Below are 21,436 nucleotides of genomic sequence, written 5' to 3'. Positions count from 1 at the left end.
CTACTTCCCTCTCATCAGTAAATGACCGCGGGCAGGCTCTCCAGGGCAAGCTCAGTGAACCCACGGGCCAGCGGGGCTCATGCTGAGAACCCCGCCCCTGCAGGGCGCGCGCCCCGCCGGCGGCCCCGCAAGGACCCCGCGCCCAGGTCTCTCAGTTGCAGGACACTATGGTGTGAGGCACGCGGGGCGTAGAAAGTTTGCTCACCTTGGGGAGAAGGCGTGCCCCGGCTCTTAGGCAAAGAGGAAGAAACCCACCCGAGCCCCGAGCGCCCCCGCTTCCAGCCTTTTCCAAAGCTCCCCCGCTGGAAATTCACATCCGCGGGCTGTGAGGATGGTTTTAAACTTAGGCCCCACTTTTCCCCCTGGGCACCCTCGAACCCCAGTTTTCCGCTTCCCACTCCCATCCTCCCCCACCCAAAAAACAAACTAAAAACCACCCCCAAACCCAATTGAGCCGACTGCCTTGGCCAGAGCCTCAGTCACTGCACTCGGAGCCCCCGGCTGAGCGTCCCGGGCGCCCCCTGCCTCCCGCCCCGCCTCCCTCCCGCGGTTACCGGCTGGTGCACCCCGGCACGGGCGCAGCTGCTCCGAGGTGCGTGAGCGCCGCCGGCGCCGCCTGGGCTGCCCGGGGCCGCGCGAATGGCTGGCGGCGCTGCGGGTCCGCCACGCGGGGCGGGCTGCGCGCTCCCGACCGGAGGCGGGGGCGGCGCGAAGTGCAGGGGCCGCCTCCCCGGCCGCGGAGCGGTGAGCTCTGCGGGGGCCTCTCCCGCTCCCTGCCTCAGGCGGTGCGGGGCAGACGGCAGTGGGAGGCTGGGAACACCCTTTAGCACCCGCTTCCAGCCCCGGCTCTGCAGCCGGTCCTCCCGCCAACTTGAGTCACAGCCGCGCTCAGCCAGACGGGGAGGGCCGGCGCCAGGGAGCGCAGGAGAAATCCTTGGCACTGGGTTCGAGGTCAGGTCCTCCATCATGTGCTTAAACTGCTACCTCGGTTTTAGTTCTGCTTCCTCGTACATGCAGGTGCCAACGACAGTCCAGTGCTCCTTAGTCGGGGCCCAGAGGACGGGAGGGGGCCAGGAGTGAATTCCAGTCACTTCCAGAAAACACTGAGTCCACGTTCCACTCGGGCACCGATCTAGGCGCTAGGGGTACAGCCTCCTGCAGCTTATGTAATAGGAAGGGACAGGAGCGTGCATAATAAATAAAATAGGTCGTGTGGGAAACAGCCCCCCAAGTGCTGCAGAGAAAAATAACTCAGGCAGCAGCGGGGAGAGAATGTTGACCGTGGGGGCGCAGTTTTAAATCTGGTTGCCTGAGGTGGCCTCCCACTGAAGAGGGCTTTTTGAGTAGAGAACTGGAGATGAGCCCCCCAAGTCACACTGGTGTCTGGGAGAAAGTGTTCCACCCCCGAAGTTGTTCTTTATGGTATGGGTCATTTCTTTTACTACCACAGGCACCGTATCGGGCAATATCATTACCATTTCCATTTCACAGATGAGGAAACTGTAGTTTCGAGAGGTTAAATGAATTGCCCAAGGTCACACAGTAATAAACGGAGGAGCTCGCCTTCAAGCTCAACAAGCCCTGCACCCCAGAGCCCTCGCTTAACCAGACCGTAGTGCAATGTGGAAAAAGGAGCATCGGCAGCAGCCACCAGGCTGCCAAAGATGTGATTAACTCAGTATCCTGGGGCCAGAAAAGAATTCCTGGAGATGACATCGGATTCATTGATTTTTTTTTTTAAAAAGCTTGTGTCGTTATTACATGTAAAATGAAATATTTTGCAAACCATCTGTACAGCTGTGTGCATACGCCTCAGCCTCATTCACAGGCAGTTTAATTCTAGATGACATAATTGGACCATCTGTGGTGAGGCTCATTAGTCCTTCGCTAATTCTCTGCACCCATTCAGCGGCACATTCCTGTTCGCCTGAAAGTGATCCACCCCCAGAGCACAGAGCCTGTGCCGCAGGCCGGGAGACATGAGCAACAGAATGAGGGAAAGAATGACTAAAAAGAATGAAATATTGCCATTTGTGACAACTCGGATGGGCCTAGACGGCATTATGCTAAGTGAAATAAGTCAGAAAAGGACAGTCTTTGGGATCTAAAAAACAGAAACAAAATAAATGAAAAAAAAACATACAGAAAGACGCATAGATATAGAGAATAAGTTGATGGTTGCCAAAGAGGAAGGGAATGGGAGATGAGAATTTTATTTTTTAAAAAAGAGAGAGTAGAGCTACAAAACTGCTGCTGCTGGAAGGCCAGGCTCTGCCTTAGCTGTTAGAATCAGATGGCCTCGTTTGGGCAGAGTGCCAATGGCTCCTGAGGCAGAGAACAGGGCACACTGTACTATGTGGAAAAGGCCACTATCCATCAGCTGCAGAGGCTGAAACTGCAGCGCCCTGTGGGAGCAGCCTCATCAAGAGGATGGCAGGACTCCATTTCTTTCCTAGGTATGTCCGCCTGCCCATGGCCGCATCCATTTCCTTCTTCCCTCTCCTGGTGCCAGCAACATCTTCCTATCTTCCCTTCAAGGTCCATCTCAAAGGCCTCTTCTTCCAGGAAGCCTTCCTCACTGTCCCAGCTACAAATGAACTCTTACTCTAAAATCTGATACTTCTCTATGGCACTTGTCATTTTAGAGTTTAACTCTAAAAATGGGCTCCTCCTATTCCTCCAGAGGCCAGCTTTATACTTAATTTCTCCACAGGTCTTAGCATAGTGCCTTGCATCCAGTGGACATTTAATAAGTATTTTTTGTTAATAAATTATAAGAACACAGCTTCATTGTCCCTTAATTTTGTCTTTTCATTCCAAAATAACTTTCATGCTCACAGATATTTAGTGATAGGACTGAATTATAGGCAGCTATAGTTGTTGTTTGTCAATATAAATTGACAACAGTTTACTTTGAGATAAATTCTATTTGCCCCATTCTGAAATTGGAAAACTGAGGTTTAAGAGTAATTTCCCCAAGGTTACAATGCTAGTTAGTGATAAGCCAAAATTTAAACCTAGGACCATTTGACTCCAAAGTGCCTGCTCTTCACCACAGCCTCATGTGGCTCCTCATTCAGTCATTCATACATGCATTTATTTGAGCTTTCAACAAATACTTACATTTACTGAGTTCAGCTCTGCACCAGCCATTGTGAAAATAACAATGATTAAAACACAGTTCTTGGGGAATTTGAGGAAGGTGGTCGAAAGGTACAAACTTCCAGTTATAAGATAAATAAGTTCTGGGGATATACTGTACAATATGAGGACTGTAGCTAACACTGCTGTGTGATATACAGGAAAGTTGTTGAGAGTAAATCCTGAGCTCTCTTCACAAGAAAAAACATTTTTTTCTTGTTTTTCTTTTTCTTTTTATTGTATCCATGTGAGATGATGGATGCTAACTAAACTTACTGTGGTAATCATTTTACAACATATGGACGTCAAACTGTTATGCTGTATGCCTTAAACCTTTACAGTGATATATCTCAATTGTATCTCAATAAAACTTGGAAAAACCCACAGTCCTTGCCTTCAAAATTGTTTGCAATCTAGCAGAAGGGTCTAACAAGTTAGGAGATAATCAGACTTCAATGTTATACATCTTATCAAAGAGATGCATAGAGGCCTGAAGGAGCACTTTGTTTTACCTTAGGGGATAGGGGAGTAGGAAACAACACTAAGGATTCACTGAGAAGATGGAATGTAATTTTAATTTTGAAGGAGATACAGTCATTTGCTATAATGATCATGAAGAAAAGCAAATGGTAGGCAGAGTAAAAATTATATGCAAAGCATAGGAGCATGAAAGAAACAAATGCATTCAGAGAAGACTACAATAATTCAGGAGGGCCGCAGCACGGTGGGAGCGGTATTGAGAGAATACCACTGGAAAGGTAAACAGAGCCAAACCACAAAGGGTCCATAAATTAGCTTTATGGAATCCATTACTCCCTGAAAATTTATACAATCATGGATGTTATTATGAATGGGAATTTTTCACAGGAGAGGTTTGATCATCTTAGTCAAAATCTCAAAGGTGCCAACTGACCCAGGGCCAGGAGGTGGGGAAGTGATTTTCCCTTGCCATAGCCACTGTCCAACCCATGGACTACAGGTAACTCCCTACGGATTGCAACATACACCAGAATGCACTGGATACCTGGGAGTGGGTGTGAGGCATGGCCCTGCCAAGTCACCTCCAAATGTGCAGTGGTGCTGCCAGGCCAGGGCAAGGATGGCTGAATCCCAACCTGTGCAGCATCTGCACCAGGATTCTCTCCAAGGGCAGCAGGAGAGGATAGCTGGGCCACTGGCAGGCAGGAGGCAGGATGCTGGGAAATGACGCCGTGCCCCAGGGAAGCAACAGAAAGCAGGACCGTGGTGAGCCAAGGCTGTAAGCCCTCGGCGCATGCTCCATTGCCCCACCAGACTCCACTTACTTTTATGGGCTGAATTGTGTCCCCCAATTCCTGTGTTGAATTCCTTACCCTCAGTACTTCAAGGTGTGACTATATTCGGAGGCAAGGCCTTTAAAGAGGTAATTAAGATTAGATGAGGTCATGTGGGTGGGCACTAGTCCAATGTGACTGATCCTTAGAAGAGGAGTCTAGGACACAGACACCAGGAGCACTCAAGAAAAAGAGGGACAACTGTGTGAAGAGGCAGCAAGAGGACAGCCATCTGCAAGCCAAGGGGAGAGACCTGGAACTGATCTTATGGCTCTGAGAGGAAACCAACTCTGCTGGGACCTTAATCATGAACTTCCAGTCTCCAGAACTGTGAGAAAATAAATTTCTGTTGTTTAGGCCACCCAATCTATGGTATTTTGTTATGGCAAGACTAGAAAATGAATAGATTTACAAAACACAGATTCAAAGTTCAAAAATAACATTTATAAGAATTTGAGTATGGTGACCACAGAGCATTAAATCTCAAATGAGGGGCCTCCTAAGCAGGGGGTCCTGTGCCACGGCGCTGGTCACATGCCCATGACTCCAGGTCTTGCGAATATGGGCATGGCCATTTGAAAACAACTCAGGACTCGTGAGTGGAGAGATGCAGCAGAAGCTGTGGGAATGGGTGAGATTGCTCCACGGGAATATGAAGTGAAGAGGGCTGATGTCAGAAGCTTGGAACATGAACCTGAAAGGGAGACAAGAGAAATAGAAGGTGAACAAGAGAAAGTGGAGCCTGATGAGAAGTGGGCAGTAGTGTCTAAGGGGCAAGGTCATGATTAAGAACTGAAGCCCATTGGCTTTTGCATGGAGGTCATGGGGTGGGAACTGAGGCCAGACTGCTGCTGGTAAAGGAGTAAGGCTGTAATTACAGGCTACTCCTCTAAGGAGGCTGGGGAGGGTGAATTGCCAAGGACTTTTGTGCAAGCCTGTGAAAGTCCATGGGACTGAAATCCAGCCCACACTCTATTACCAAGGTCATATCAGCCTACAGGGAGGCTAATGGAAGGTCTTCTAACAAAGGCACCAAATGTCCTCGCCTTGAATAATAGAGCTGCAGCAGAGCTTTTGTTGTTCGTATACTGATTATCTGAGTCCCCTCACTAGCTCTATGAGAGTAGCAACTGTCCTGTCTCCATCCAGCACCAGCACATTGTAGGCACATACCTATACCTGGCACGTAGTAGGCATAGTAACATATGTTGAATAAGTGAATAGGCTGAGGAGTTAAGAGAAAGACTGTGGATATTTTTTAAAATCTTTATTCATTTATTTGTTTCAGATGAGAGAGACTTAAACATGTTTATAGATTGAGAACAAGGACCTATAAGGAAGAGAGAAGCTGAGGTCAGAGTTGAGAGGAAATAAATGATTAAATAAAGTACCAGAGAACAGAATAAGAAAATAAATCAAGGTAACTGCAGAAGGCAAAAAATATATCAGAATCATCCTTTGAGAAATTCAGTTATTTGTTCATTCAATGGTGAGTAGCCTGCCTTATCCTGGACCCTACGTGGGATGGGGAACTTTGGGGGAGGGGAAGATAGATACACAAGAAAACATAAGAGATATGCCTGCCCTTCCAGCTGTACAAGGTGACCATCTAGTCAAGAAAGCTCTCACGGAAAAAGATAAACAATGAAGCTCAGTAAGGGTGTTAGCAAGTGTTTGAGCAATAAAGAAAGATTTGGAAACAGAATGAACTAGGGGGGAAAACCTGGAGGCATTAGGTAAACCTACTGTCGAGTTGGAGAGGAGATAGGTTAAAGGGAGTAGAGAGTAAATAAGGGACTGTGGGCTCTGGCACCGCCTGCTGGCAGTGGGCCAGCTGGCAGCTTTCAGGATCTGGAAGGCTTTCAGGATCAGAGGTGATGTTGGCCCAAGACCTGGGACAGCTCCATTATTTTCCAGTTGACTAGGACCCATGCCAACATGCTCAGCAGGAAGCAGTAAAGTCCAGGCCTGTCTCAGGGAGGGCGCATCCCTCATAGCTAATGTGCCTGCGTGGGGAGAACATGGCAGGGTTTCAGTCCAAAAACAAGGCAAGGGCCAACTCAAGAAAATGATGAGAGAGAGAAATTGACATTGTTTTCAGGTGTTAAAATATATAATACAACACAATACAACACAATTACCTCTCTAATTCAATTGTTTCATTTAAGTAATACCTTCCATCCAAACCTAAGGCAAATCTCTCTCTCTCACACACACACACTCTCTCAACCTGGTATTCCACTATGCAAGTTATCTGAGGGAGTAGGACAACTCGATTCAACGATAAGGTTGTTCAATTAAGTTTCAGAAAATAAACAGGAGGTAAATGTTCAGAAATCTGAACTTCTAAGATGTGAGTCACACAGTACAGCTGGCCACGTTCTAATTGTGAATCTCTCCTGAGTCGTTAATGGTAGAAGCTCTCCACCTACTTTCTTAGGTGACCCGAGAGTCATCTCCTTTTTCTTTCTTTGCATATATTGGATTTCACTGCCTTATCTTGGCTTCATACTGTTGCTCTTGTCAAATTAGCACAATTATTCCTGAATATATGTAAACTGCTTTCCTTTTGCTCCGTGGAGGAGGCACACAACAGGGAACGCCCTAGGCATTCACCGTCATAGACAGGGCCCCTCCTCGTGATAGCCCTCCCACGCCCCCCCTTCCAATGCTCCCCTATTTGCTTAGACCTTCCTTCCCTCTTGCTGTTCATCCTATTTTTCCTCAGGCAGAACTGCACAGACTTCCACCCACAGAGCATGGCACCAGGCAGACAAAACATTGAATGTATTTTAATTCATGTTTGGCATTCAATCAGGAAGAAGGAGCTGCCAGCCACTCTGAAATGTCAACGAGAATACATTGTACACTACCAGAGGGAGAGACAGTGCATCGTGGGCATTCTCTACCTTGTAAATTAAGAAAAGTAAACACATTTCTCTGTGGCAGGAGAGAGAATATGTATACACATATATACATGTAACATAAACGTCATGTATTTATAAATATATGTAACACATGAAAGAACATTGGAAGTGGAAGGGAAAGGACATCGGGTGAAAATAACTTAGAGCTCACATCTATCCAGGTAGATGAGAAAACCTGCCGCAGCTCAGTCCTGAAGAGAGCTCCAGACTCATGGTGTCTGTGCCCTGGCAAAACAATTAGCCTCCCTTGTTCATTTGCAAAAAAATTTTAAGATTGATTAATGAAACAAAGTTGTTTGGTGAGATTCAAGCAATTAAGGGGAAAAAAAGTAATAGGAGGTGAGTTAGAAACCTAGGATCAAATCTCTGTTTTGCAACTAACTGGCTCTGTGCCTCAGTTTTCTCATCTGCAAAGTAGGGATAAGCGCTGCCTCCAGAATTTTTGCAACTAGAATGAGATTACTTATGTAAAGGGCTTTGGATGGGGTCTGTCACAGAGTAAAGACACAGGGCGGCAGTTGTCACTCTCGGTTATGCCTGATGTTAACGGCAATCACATGGCCACAGTCTGTTGTGGACAAGATTTTGAGCCTGGACTTTTGAATTTGAGTCCTAAAGTAACTAATGTACTCAGTGCACATCAATGAATCTGCTCCCGCTCCTTTCGGTGACAAAGCCTCAGTCATCCAATCTTCACAAGTAACAGCTAATTCTGTTTCAATCCCAGAGTCACATAAAAAATGTAATCAAGGATGGGCTGCTTCAAAGGAGCATCACCACGAGATCTAAATGGGTTTTGCCTCAAATAGACTTTCACTAAAACTGGAGCATCTCCCAGGGAGATGTTGCAGCTGCTTCCTGTGGTCATGTTGTGGTTTTGTTCTGTGCCCGAGAGCATCTTCTAAGGCTGGGTTACTTCCTTCTCACAAGAAATGGTGACAGCTTAGGGAACTCAAAGCAAATCATAATGAGAAGGAAAATTTGCCTGGAAGAATTATTACAATTCAAACAGAAAAGTTTTTCACTATCTGCTGTTTAGGGAGGTCTCATAACGTGGCTCTTTCCTATGATGAGAAGAGTGGACTCTGATGTTTGCTTTTAACGTGGGTTCCCCAGAGCCCTGCTCCCCCAGGCTTCCCAGTGAGTAGCCACTTTATCACCAAGGACAAGATTGGCAGGTCTGCAGCCATTCTCCCTGTTGTTGAGTAGGCTGGGAGAATGGATTGCAGTAAATAAAGAATGTGACTTGATCTAATATCCTTGTAAAGATATTAACGGCAGGTCTCCTGCTGAGCAAAGTAATTGAATTAGTTGTGGGAGAGCCCTTCTCCAAGGAAAGGCTTAGCCATGTGTACCAGCTTGCCCAGCATCGCTTCTGCTAAACAGAACTGGGATCTGTGAATTTCTGGGGCAGGGTGCCCTGAACAGTCCTGTAAGCTATGGAGCCAGATGAATAGAAAGTACAGAGGTCTCAAGACTAAAACGGCCCTCTGGCACATGAGTGATTCCGCCAGCACACATTGCTTAGGGACTGCATGCATTTACTGGGGCAGAAATGACCCAGGACTTTGAGAAAGGGCCTAGGGACATGGAGTTGACATCCAAGACAGGCTCCTGCTTGCTTTTTTGCCTCTTGACTACTTGTCTCCTTGAAATTCTTAGTAAAGCTCTGGTTTGTATGAGTCTGATTTGACAGTCCCATCCTTGTGATCCATGAGGAGTCTGGCAAAGAAAGAGGGAAGGGTGTGTTCAGGCTTTCAATAGCAGATATCAGGCTGTGGGGGAAGCTGCATGCCTTCTTGGGAGGGTCCGTAAACTGAAGACGGGTATCCATTTGGCATTGCCTTTGGGATCTGCAATATATAAGGAACTGGGACTTGGTCCTCAAAGAAGAGAGAGTCCGGATGACTAACAAGAGGATAATAGAATGGAATTTATAAACCCAGGTGTAGTCATTCCCATCCCACAGAGTTCTCTCAAATTCAAAATAAAGGGCCTTAATTATAAACTGTTCTTTGACTCTGAATTCAGCAAAGCCCATAATGTCAGAGCAAGGATGGCGATGCCAAACATTGCCACATCTTGCCAGATGGATGGAACATTTGAATAAAAGTGGTCAATCAGACCAGACACCCATGCCAAGCAGGAGTAAAGCTATTTCCCAGGTAGCATGCGGATCATCAGTGTGTTCCTAGGCACACATCCCTCCATCCTGTCTCCTGCTCTGCCACTTACCAGCATCCCCACTGAGTCTACATAGTTCACCTTTGTCCCCAGACTTCCCAACCATTATGATTTTATACCCATTTTCTCTTACTTTTATTTTCATCCCTCTGGCTCAGCCTTGGTAAGATACCTGCCTTAAAAGATAAAAAACAAAGTTCACAAGAACTCCTTCCTAATGATGGAGGGAGCATTAGTTTCCTTTAGACCTCCTGAAGTCATCCTGCTATACAATTCAAATGAATCAGTAAGCAGCGTGCCACCCGATAGATTCAGAACATGAATATGCATGTGGTTGCTTTAGTCACCAGAAACAGTTACCAGTGAGTGGAGATGAGAACCTGAGCTGTCAGGCCCCTCCAGGACTGGGTGAAATCACTTAACTCAAAAAGCAGACAAATTAAGCAAGGTATGTCCTTAGAGGGCAATTAAATTGTTAGAAAACCAGTTCTTCCCTCCAGCTTCTGATGAAAACTCAAGGCTTGCAGTGCTGATGAGAGAACAGTTTCCGCCACACTCTAATGGATGTTCCCTCAGATTTTGGAAGCAGAATGGAAACCAAGTCATCAAAGTGCAATCAACTGTGCCTCCATGTCAGACATCTCACTGGGCAGGAGAGATTTAACTCTACACCAGATGCAAGGTTTAAATCGAACTCATGCTCCTTAAATCTCATGCAGACATCATGGGTTTCTGCATTCTCTAAAGAAGACATGAAATACAGAATATTTGCAACAGAATCAGAGACCGGAGACTAACATACAACGCAACATCCTTATCTTCCTCTCCCCAAAGACTGCTGTTTGTTTATATTTAACATGCATTTATATATAATTTGCTATAGGTCTGTGCATTGTTATGAGTATTTTATGAAAATTAACTCATTTCATCCCCATAACAACCATATGAATTAGATAGGTATTATTATGGCCATTCCCACTTTATAGTTGAGGAAACTGAGGCATGAAGAGTTTTAATAAGTTGCCCAAGGTCACAGAGCCTCCCTGATTCAAGACTAGAGTCTTGTCCGGCCGGGCATGGCTCAGCGATTGAGCGTCGACCTAGGATCCAGGCGATCGAGGTTCGATTCCTGGTCAGGGCACATGCCCGGTTGTGGGCTTGATCAATGACTCTCTCATCATTGATGTTTCTATCTCTCTCCCTCTCCTTTCCTCTCTCTGGAATCAATAAAGATATATTTTTTTAAAAAAAGAAAGACTAGAGTCTGCTCCAGAATCTATACTCTTATACATTCTGCTATGCAGTCTTTTAAAATATCTTAAGAAAAATATTTAAAAGCATTTAATTTATTCCCTATCTTAAAATCTTCCTTCTCTATCTACAAAGATAAGTGCATGGAAAGCTCTGCATGTGGGCTGAAGAGTCTCAGTAGAAAGTGGGCAGAGATCACTCACAAGATGATGAATAAAGTAGGCCCTGCTGCTTTGAGTCCACCATCTTCCTGAAGCCTGCAAAGTTCCCTCTTGTCCCAGTTCTGCCTCTGTGAGTAGAGGGTCCCACCTGTTTCCTGTTCCCTGTTCTATGCCCAGGCTCCCACATTATTGTTGCCCATTGCAACACTTATTCATTCATTCCATAAACTTCTTTCATGTGCCAAGCCTGTACTTTGCAGGAAGAATCATTGAGAGCATGAGAGCATCTTCTAGGTGAGTGAATATAGGAGAATGCTACTAGAAATACAATAAAAATGGGACTGAAAAACCCTGAAGTTAATGCAAGTTAATCTAGCATATATCAGACAGATCAAAGGCCATCTCTTTGTTCCATTTTTATGGCACAACAGCTCCAAACACTGTGTAATTGTGAATCAAAACAAATATTATTAACTGCTTTTATGTTCCCAGCTCTGTTCCAGGTTCTTTGGATATATTAGTGAACAAGATAAACTCGGGCCCTGCTTCATGAAGCATACAGACTTTGGAGAAGGCTGCCATTAAAAAAGCAATTACAAGTACAAGCATAAATTATTTTCAAATTCTAAATATCTTTCTAGGTTTGACTTAATCAGATGCTGAGATTCCCTGACCTGGCAGCTAAATTCTCAGGAGCATCATATCCAGTCAGGCAGCTCCTCATTTTAGAGTTTGTGGAATATGAATGATATTGGGTATGAAGCAATTGAATTGTAATTTCCAAAGCTGGGTGGAAAGAAAGATTGACTAGTTACCCAGGCAGTATCATGGTGGGGTGCACCAGAGGATTCTCAGTGGGGAGGGATTCTTCCTGCCAAAGATCCTAGAGACAGAAAGTCAGCCACAGCCAGAACATGCTGGAGGGGAGCAAACCCTCCCTTAGAGGTCAACTGACAAAGATTCGGTACATAAACTCTGTTATTGAAGCACATTAAACTTTTTAAAGACAAAGACTTAGTAATAAAGGTCCCTGAGCAAAAGGCAGAAATTAATCCAGTACAGATGGGGAGGCCAAGAGCCACAGGGCACACACGTGAGTCCAGACCCTCCTGCCACCAAGACCACTTCCTTTGTCATTACCATTCTCTCAAGCATGAGAAGCGGCGATTGCTGCCTGGACCCACTTTGCAGTCTCTGCAGATTGTACTTAAGCGTAATGAGCCTGCCTATTCTTCTTAGACAGGATGGCTATCATTTCTTTCTGTATTCTTCGTAAATTTCTATATATGTTCCTGGAGAAAGTGGGTTTTTCCTAACCAGATTTAGCCAAACTGGATAAGCAGAGACCCCAAGAGATATTTACCACTTTTCTCCCAGAGCTGTGTTCTGTGTTCTTGGCTTCATTCAGCTGCAAGTGGCCCATGTTTTGGAGACGGACCATCTCATCAAGCAAGCAGCCTTCAGTTCACTCAGCTTCATCATTTCCTCTTGGAAGAGCACTTTGGCTCCAACCAACATGGCCCTTGCTATAGCCTCAAGCATTGTGGATGGGTAGAGTTTCATTTCCATACTCTCTAGGCAAGGCCCCAGTATCTTTTGGAAGACTTCATTCATTTAATATATATTTACCGAAACTTGCCTAAGTATGCACAGTAAATGATAAATGTGCCAACCAGTGTGACAGAGCACAACTAAAGAATCCCTGGCCTGGAGAATCTCAATGCCCTAAATAGTGTGGACGGAAGCCCTTGGCACAGCCACAGGCTAATGACGGAACACGTCTGTTTAAAGAAAAGCTCTAGAGGCCTCTGTGCTCAGGGACCCTGGCAGGCTTTCAGAACTTGATTAAACATGGTCCAGGGCACCGTGAGCCATTGGATTTGCTTCTCTGGGACAACAGCAGCAGTTTGGAAAGGGAGCTCGGAAGAGAGAGCTGAGCAGTGCCCTGCGGTGACCACAGAGCAATTGCCAGAGCTGTGTGCCAAGAACAAGGTTTGGAGATGACGCCTCAGGCAAGTAGAGGAAGGCTGGTGAAACCCAGGGGGAAAGGCAATGAAGCGACAGAAAAACAAACCCAGGCTTCATGCTGATGGAGCAAGCGGGCAGGTTTACTTCATCAATAGACCAACTTCCTCACCCCCAGCAAAAACCAATTGTCCATATCAATACCTGGCCACACTGTTGGTGTCGAATCCCCATTCTGGCGATTCAAAGTTACATATAGGCAACGTGTTGTTAAATGGGATGTGTTAAGAGACCACAGAAAAAAGTAATTATGGCCTCATAAATGGTTTTTATGTCATTTCCATCTGAGAAGAAAGATCTGAAGAGATTTTTTTTAAAACTCCATTCTAATGGACACATGAGGGCTTTAATTCATAGTGTATAAGAAAGAAAGACAGGCAAGGAAAAGATGCTCATCAATACTTCCTTTCCAACCCCAGTGGAAATATAGACAAGGATTTGGGAGGCAAAACCTAAAGCTATTCAATAGGTTACATAGCCTTTGACTGGTTTATGGCTTGGGATTAGGAAGACCGCCTGGTTTACAGATTCCCCAACTAAATAGTGTCCACAGCTCTCCCACTACCAACCAGTATAATGGTTCCATCAAATTCCCCTTCAGCTATAACATTTGCACTTTTATTTCCTAGCAGAGAAGTACACTTATGAGCTCACACTTTTTTTCACTGGCCTGACTACTCCTAAGCAGCCAGCACATTGCCTGGGGTCCCATGTGTCTCTTTAGAAGGGAATCCAAAGCGCATAGAACAGAAAGAGAGGGAAAAATTCAATCATGACTTTTGATGCTGTGATTCAGAGCGCTAGTACCTCCTTTGAGAGAGCTACAAAGACAGGAGGAGGTACAGATTCACAAGGTTATGTTGTGTGGCAACAGAGAAAAGCCATTTTATAGCAACTGTAAGAGTCTGAGAAAGCATTATTTTAAAGCTCTTCACTGGGCAATTTCTGGCTCCTGTCATTGCTCAGGATGACCCTCCTTGTCCTGAGCCACACTCATTGCAATGACCATGTAACACAAATTATTTCCTTCTAGTCAATTAGTTATTGTGTGTAACCCAACTAACAGGAAGTGACCCTAAATTCTGGGAAAGGCGAAGTCTGCTGCCTCATTTCCTGATGCCCAGAAACACAGGTTCTCAGCAACGTGGCTCAATTAATTAAGGAAAAGGAACATGGCAATGGAAGTTTTACTCTTGTACTTTCATCCTTTGGCCAAATTTTAAGAACTTTACCACAAAATCACAACAAATGAAGGAAATTAAGCCCACAGTTCTAAATGGTTAAGAAATTTTCAGTTTGTTTCTTAAGAGAAAAATTATGTCGAAGCTTTATGTGTATTTGTGTTCCAAGTCCAAGACTAGGAAAATATAATTTAGTGAGAAAATCCAGGACAAAGGTAGAAAAATGTATTTAAAATAAGCCAGAGGCTGACTTAAATTTTGTTTGGCTTTTTAGAAAATTATTTTTCCCATTACCTCTTTCATTTGGAGAAAGCAAGCCTGTTAGCAGGGAGAGTATGAATTTTTACCAAGGGAATTATAAGCATCCTTTCTGAGCAAAAGCAAAATCTGACTTAGAATGTCTTGCTGGAGTCCACCTAAATGTGACCAACAATTAGTTACTGCTCCTATTGGTGAATCTTCACTGGTATTTTTATTTTAGTCTTTCCTAACTGAAGTTGAAAGCATCATTTACAGCATGGTGCGGCTCTAAGAAATAAAGAAATGAATGGTGAGATTGTAGAAAACAGGAAGAAATTACTTATGACCATATTGACCCTTGAAGTTGTGTCTATGGGACTCCATAATTTTGGTCAGTGTTTCCTAGGACTGCCATCACAAAACCCCATGAACTTGATGGCTTTAAACAACAGAAATTTATTTCTCACAGTTCTGGAAGCTAGAAGTTCAAAATCAAGGTACTGGCAAGTTTGGTTCCTTCTGGAGGGCTCTGAGGGAGAGCCTGTTCTGTGCCCCTCTCTCAGCCTACAGGGGATGCCAGTAATCTCGACATTTCTTGGCTTGTAGATCCATCATTCTAATATCTGCCTTTATCATCATATAGAGTTCCTCACTGGGTATATGTGTGTGTTTTCTTAAAACTATGCTACTCAGAAGCCCCCCCCCCCGACTCCAGTATGACTTCATCTTAAATTGTATTTTCATTATACCTGCAAAGACCCTATTTCCAAATGAGGTCACATTCACATGCACTAGGGATTAGGACATACTTTCTGTGAGACTCAATGCAACTCACAACAGTCAGAATTGGGTTTTTTTTCCTGACTTTAACAAAAATGACTAAAGGGCAAGAAACCATTTTGTATAAATTATCTCACCTCTAAAAATGTAAACCTTTAGCTTAACCTATGAGATTTGGATGTCAGCAAGTTATGTGTTATACAGAAGGTCAAAACTGACAAGTGACTTTTTAAGAGAGTCCCATCTAGTCAGTGCCCTTTAGTCTCATTAAAATAATTCATTTGAGTTGCTACACTTGGGCAGTCTCTAGAAATAGCCTATTTGAAGTTGACTTCTGGCATCCAGACTTATCTGTATGAGAGAACAAAATGTAAGGTGTTGGAGTTTATGCAGCTTACGTGTTGGATGCCCAGATGGGGAACACAAAGCTGGATACCACTTTGGAAGTCCCCTACTGACCCACCAAACTTGGACTGCTGCCAATGGAATGTCAAGACAAAACTGCTTGGAAAGTAGTTTTTCTGCTTTCAAGATAGTAACAGGAGAATTGCCTTAGCAGGAGTTCCCTGAAACTGGCTTCATTTGGTGGTGTTCCTGTCATTCCTGGAGGGGTCCTGGCCGGGAGCACCTTACCTTATACATTCAAGTTAAGACATTCTGCCTCTTAACAAGTCGATCAGGTAGCTTCAGGGAAAAGTCAGCATAGAGAGAAATCATCAGGCTTTGTGACGGACTCCATCTTTACCTGCTGGAATTAAATACGTGAAGCCCTTGATTTGGGAAGGCTTTAGATGCCGTGAAATCAACAACTGCACAGTGACTGCTGCCACTTCCACAACCTCCCCCAACACTTTACAACAAGAAATTTCAAGGGTACAGCAAAGTTGAATGAATTTACCAGTGACTGTCACCTAGAGTCTTTCATTAACATTTCACGACACTTGCTTTCTCATATACCTCTCCAGTGGTCCAGCCCTCTAGCCACCTAGTAATCGATCTGATTTTTAGGCATTTCAAAGTGAATTACAGACATCAGTACATATCTTCCTAAATACTTCAGCATACATATTGTTAACTAGGGATTTCTTTTTAAACTGTGGGATAGCCCACATCACCTATGAGCCGTTTGTGGAGGAATGCATAGCACCTCCGGGAGGATATTTCATTTCATGCTGAGTGGCCAGGTAGCATATGCTTTTTCCTGAATATTTCAGTGAATATCTAAAATACAAGACAGGCATGGTTGTAAAGTTTACATTAAGATATTTTATTAATGAAATATAAAAAAAAAAAATCAAGCCATCTTATTGACAGATATTGGCACTTATCCCTCCCTGGGTATGTATATAAGAACTTGGATTGTTACTGTTTCAAAATTCAGGCCTCAGGGGTTCCCAGCTGTCTTATAACTACACTGAATGTGCTGGCAAGTTCTCTCCAAAGACAATAATTATATCTCTACCAGGGCATCTCTCATACTAACCTACCTATAGTATAATCCTCTTTCAAATACAAGTTTAAATTCTGGGTCTCATCAATAAAACCCCATAAAGCATAACCTTATATTTTATTAATATTTGTCAAACTCTTCCTTTTCATCAAAAAAGAAAGCACTCTTGCCCCATCCATTTTCATGGGCTGCTCTGCATTGCCTGGATAACAGCCCTATTCTGACAGAAAAAGGTTGAAGTAAAACATAGAATTTCATTGATTAAATAGAGAGCAATAACAAGGACAGGAAGCCATTCATAAACTTAACAAATGAATGAAGCAAATACCTCTCTAGGAGACCAGAAAGTAAAAATGTAAGAACTGAGGGAAGAGACAGCAAAGCAACGGTAGGAGACGAAACATGAGCTGGTGAAAACCAGCAGAGAACTGGAAGGGAACAAATCATAGAAATAAAGCAAAATTGGAGGGATCACAACTCAAAATAGACACTGTAAAGTAATACAAACAAACAAAAATTATTTCATTAAAAGTTGAAAAAAAATGATAAAGAAACAGGGAAAGGAAATCCAACATATAGTTGGAATTACCAAATAAGAAAAGGAAAAAGACTTAAACAGTATGGGGATTAGAGAGACAGAAACAAAATGGAAAACATCAGAGACATTGTAAATGTTATAAGTGATTTAACTACCACAGACAAACGGGAAGATGGAGAAAAGATGGGAGGGAGAGTGAGTATGATGATCTATAATATATCAGAATGAAGGATATAATTTAAAGCTGTAAAATAAAGCAATATAAATGAGTATATATAAATGGTACAAATATGAATTTAAAAAATATATTATTGACCAAAATTGGGAAGTGAGGGGGAGTGTGTTGGGGGAAGGATGTGAAAATAGCTTGCTTTACCATTTGCACATGGTAGGAGAAAAAGAAATACTGTCACTAAAAAAATTAAGAGCTAAGGGTATTATATATCTATTATTACACAAGTAACCTCAAAACAAAACACTAAGTTTCCTAAATATCAAACAAATCATCCACAGCATAAAATAAAGAAAATAGATCACAGAGTGAAATATTTTTTAAAAACTATAAAAACAACAAATATAATAGAATTAAGACCACATATGGCTTTTAAATTAATAAATACAAATAAACTTTACTCATCTATTAAAAGAAAAATAATTGTAGACTGGGTCAAAAAGTAACACACAATTCCAAGCTATGTGTAAAATTCACCTAAAACAAAGTGATTCAGAAAAAATAAAAGTAAAAGTGTGGGGAAAGTTACATTAGGTAAATATAAACTAAAAGAAAGCAGGGGGCCCGATTATAATATCAGGATGGATGGAAGGAGTACCAGAAAAGGAGCATTAAATAAGACAGTAAAAAGGCATTTTATAATCCCAAAACTTTCAATTAATGATGAATATATGACAGCTATCAATATTTACTTAAGCACAAAATAACCACATAAATTTTCATAATTCAGAAATTATAGGAGAAACCAGAAAAGTTGACAAAAACCATTTTTTTAGTAGGAAACTTTAATTCATCTCTCAGTCCATGAGAGATAAATTGGCAAAAAAATATATAAGTATATAGAAGAACTAAATGACAAATTAATAAGGGAAATAAATTAATACCCTAAAAATAGAGACTACTTCTTCTCACCCATTCACCAAAATGGACCAGATGAGGCCACAAAGGAAATTCCAATAATATAAATATCTTTATGATAATGAGTTTTGCCATCCAAAAAAGTGAATGCCTTTCCACTTGTCCAAGTTTTATTTGCCCTTCAGGAGTGTTTTATCATTTACTCCTAATTATTATTATATTTACGTCTTCATATTTTATCTTATTCGTCACTATTGATAATACGCTCTTTCATTTCATTATATTGTTATACAGACTATATATGTAAATACAGAGACTTATATATGTGTATATGTAATTCCTAAATACTAGTTCTATACTATCTCCATTACTGAACTGGAGAAAATTTTCCAGCTGATTTTTGCTGTTTTATACCAGGAAACTGCAGTCAACTTCACAGGACCCCTACAGTCCTGAGGAAGGTGGCCAGCAGGGGATCCTAGAGGTCCCTGCAAAGACTCCTGGCACCTAAGCCCATTTATCTGCCTTCGCTTCTGGAAGATAACATGGCTTCTGCCTTCTTTCCATCTTCTAAAATCTTACAGTTGTGCATTTTTTCCTATTGTGTAAATTGCTTCCAAAGGGAAAAAGGGAGTCTAGTAAATATACTTTCTAGCTTCCATGATATAGGAGTTGGTATAACCAGTGGTGAAAATGAATGCTGGGTGCCAAAAAACAATACATCCAGCATGAATAGAAAATATATAAACAGTTTCTGTCTATTAGATACAGAAAAATGACAAAGGATACAGCAGTTCACAGAAAAATAGGCAAAGATGTGCATTAACGGTTCACAGAAAGGGATGCCTCTTCAATGCCTCTTAATTATATGAAGGATGTTTATGCTCACAGGAAGAGAAATGCAAATGGAAAGCACACTTAGGTATCAGCTTTCATTGGCTGGAAACATCATAAAGTTGGCAACTCACTGTATTGGTGAGCTTGTGAGGAAACAGGAACTCTTGTCCTGTTACAGTAGGACAGTGCGATTTGGCAGTAGCTATTAGTATTACAATTGCATATATACATGTATATACACACACACACATATATATATACACACACATACACACATATGTATATTTGACACAGAATTTTCACTTCCGAGAATTTACCCTCCAGATGCAATTACGCATGTGAAATTTAATAGCAAGCATCTACACACAAGCCGTTCATTGGTAGGGGGCTGGTTAAACAAATTATGGTAGAGCCATACAATGGATTATTATGCATGTTAGAAAAAGAATTAAAAAAGGCTTTATGAACTGCTTTGGAAGTATTTTCAAGATTTTAAGTGGGGGGGGGAAAGGCGCAGAACTTTATAAAGAGAAATAGCATTTATATATTTTTTATTGCAGTTAAAGATTCCTTACATTTATTTTTATTTATTTATTTTTTATTGAATTTGTTTGAAAAGAGGAAAAAGCACATGCAGAACTAACAATAATGGTGATTTTGGGGAAAGGATAGTAAGAAATGGGCAAAGGGAGGGCAGGGTGGAAAAGATATTGCTGGTTTCTATGGTTGAATTATATAACTGCATTGCCTGGTCAAAAATAAATAAATGATTTTTTTAAATGAAGAAGACTTGTGGAGGAAAGGAATTTGGTCTAAGTTCGGTGGAATGCTACAAAGGAACTATCAAAAGACCCGAGAACAAGACGTGTGAGGAGTGAGTCTGCCACTCAGGCTACAAGAAGGAAGGTGAGAAGTGAGAGCAGGACTGCATGCGACAGGGCTGGCCGCAGTCCCACCTCCCTGCAAACAGCAGGCAGTAGGGCTAAAGCACAAATGGCGAAGCTTGAATATTCAAGTCAGGATAGCCTGTGAACACAGGGCTAAGTTATCAAAAGGATATATAGGCTTGCCTTCTCTAAAGCCAACCACTTTATGAAATACACAACTCCCAGTGCACTGGCTTTTGGCCCAGTTGCTACAGAACAGAGTGGCAGAGCCCTTTATAATCTGCACCTCCTTCCAGCCCGTGGCCACCGTGAGGCACTGTCTGCTTTCCCCCTTCCACACACCACTCTCACTTCCAGCCAGGGTGTAACTTGCTGTTTTTAATGTCTGCGCATTTACCTGCGATGCCTTTGATGCTGCAGGTCTCACATCCTTCTATGTATCTTCCTAAGGAGCTCCTGCTCACTCTGGAGACCCAGCAAGTAACATCTTTGTGGCAGATATTTGGAGCCCTCCCTAATTATGGCATAATGGGTTGTGCCCTTCTATGACTTCCCACACCAACTGCCCATATCTCTGTTTTATTCTTCAATAGGCTCTATGATGATTAGCGGAATAGATGTTTGGTGCCCCATTAAAGCTGGCAGATGTCAGATGTTACCTTTTTATCCTTAGAAACCAAATGTGGCCTAGAGAAACCGATGTGGCGGCCTCAAATTATGCTGACTGCATGGAGAATGAGGTATGAAAACATAACTGGGAATCGGAAAATCCATGCATTCATTCTGTGCTTACGCATTTCAAACACTTGGAGGAAATAGAATAATTTCTAGTCTGCTCTACTATGTTTACAACACCAGCGACAGAATCCAAGGCAATCCTTGGGGTGTACTAAATAGATCCTGAACACAGTGAAATAGATTACATTTCAAAAGATGGACAGTGAGCTGGCCATCGGTGCAGTTACACTGTGGAGAATATAAGTGTGCACAAGCTCCATCTGTTGTATATTATACCTGAAGAAGACGGTAATTTGAATGTGTTCTTTCTGATAATTCTTTCATTCATTCATTCATTCATTCATTCATTCATTCATTCATTCATTCATTTATTTATTTATTTAAATCCTCACCCGAGGATATTTTTTCTGTTGCTTTCCAGAGAGAGTAGAAGGGAGGGAGGGAGGGAGAGAGAGAGAGAGACAGAGAGACAGAGAGAGAGACAGAGAGAGAGAGAGAGAGAGAGAGAGAGACCTCCCGCACGCATCCCGACGGGGCCAGGGATCGAGCCTGCAACGGAGGTACATGCCCTTGGCCGGAATCAAACCGGGGATCCTTCAGTCCACGGGCCAACGCTCTAACCACTGAGCAAAGCTGAGTAGGGCTGATAATTCTTGTATTTAAAATTTCCAAACTTCATGTGCTATTAATTTA

General features: G+C 42.8%; 1 protein-coding gene across 2 annotated transcripts in view; it reads right to left on the bottom strand.

Annotated features, from left to right (window-relative positions):
- Nucleotides 1–850, bottom strand: part of MRAP2 (melanocortin 2 receptor accessory protein 2) — a 32,271-nt gene extending 31,421 nt beyond the window's left edge. For both annotated transcript variants that reach the window (XM_081140988.1, XM_081140987.1), the window contains exon 1: nucleotides 555–850. The gene's annotated coding sequence lies outside the window, so the exon portion shown is untranslated. The remainder of the gene's footprint in view (nucleotides 1–554) is intronic.
- Between the last annotated feature and the right edge of the window lie 20,586 nt (nucleotides 851–21,436).

The sequence above is a fragment of the Miniopterus schreibersii genome (genome assembly GCF_964146895.1).
Source record: "Miniopterus schreibersii genome assembly, chromosome: 6".
Lineage (NCBI taxonomy): Eukaryota > Metazoa > Chordata > Mammalia > Chiroptera > Miniopteridae > Miniopterus > Miniopterus schreibersii.
Note: the sequence above shows the minus strand (reverse complement) of the source record. Positions and strands in the feature narration are given on the sequence as shown.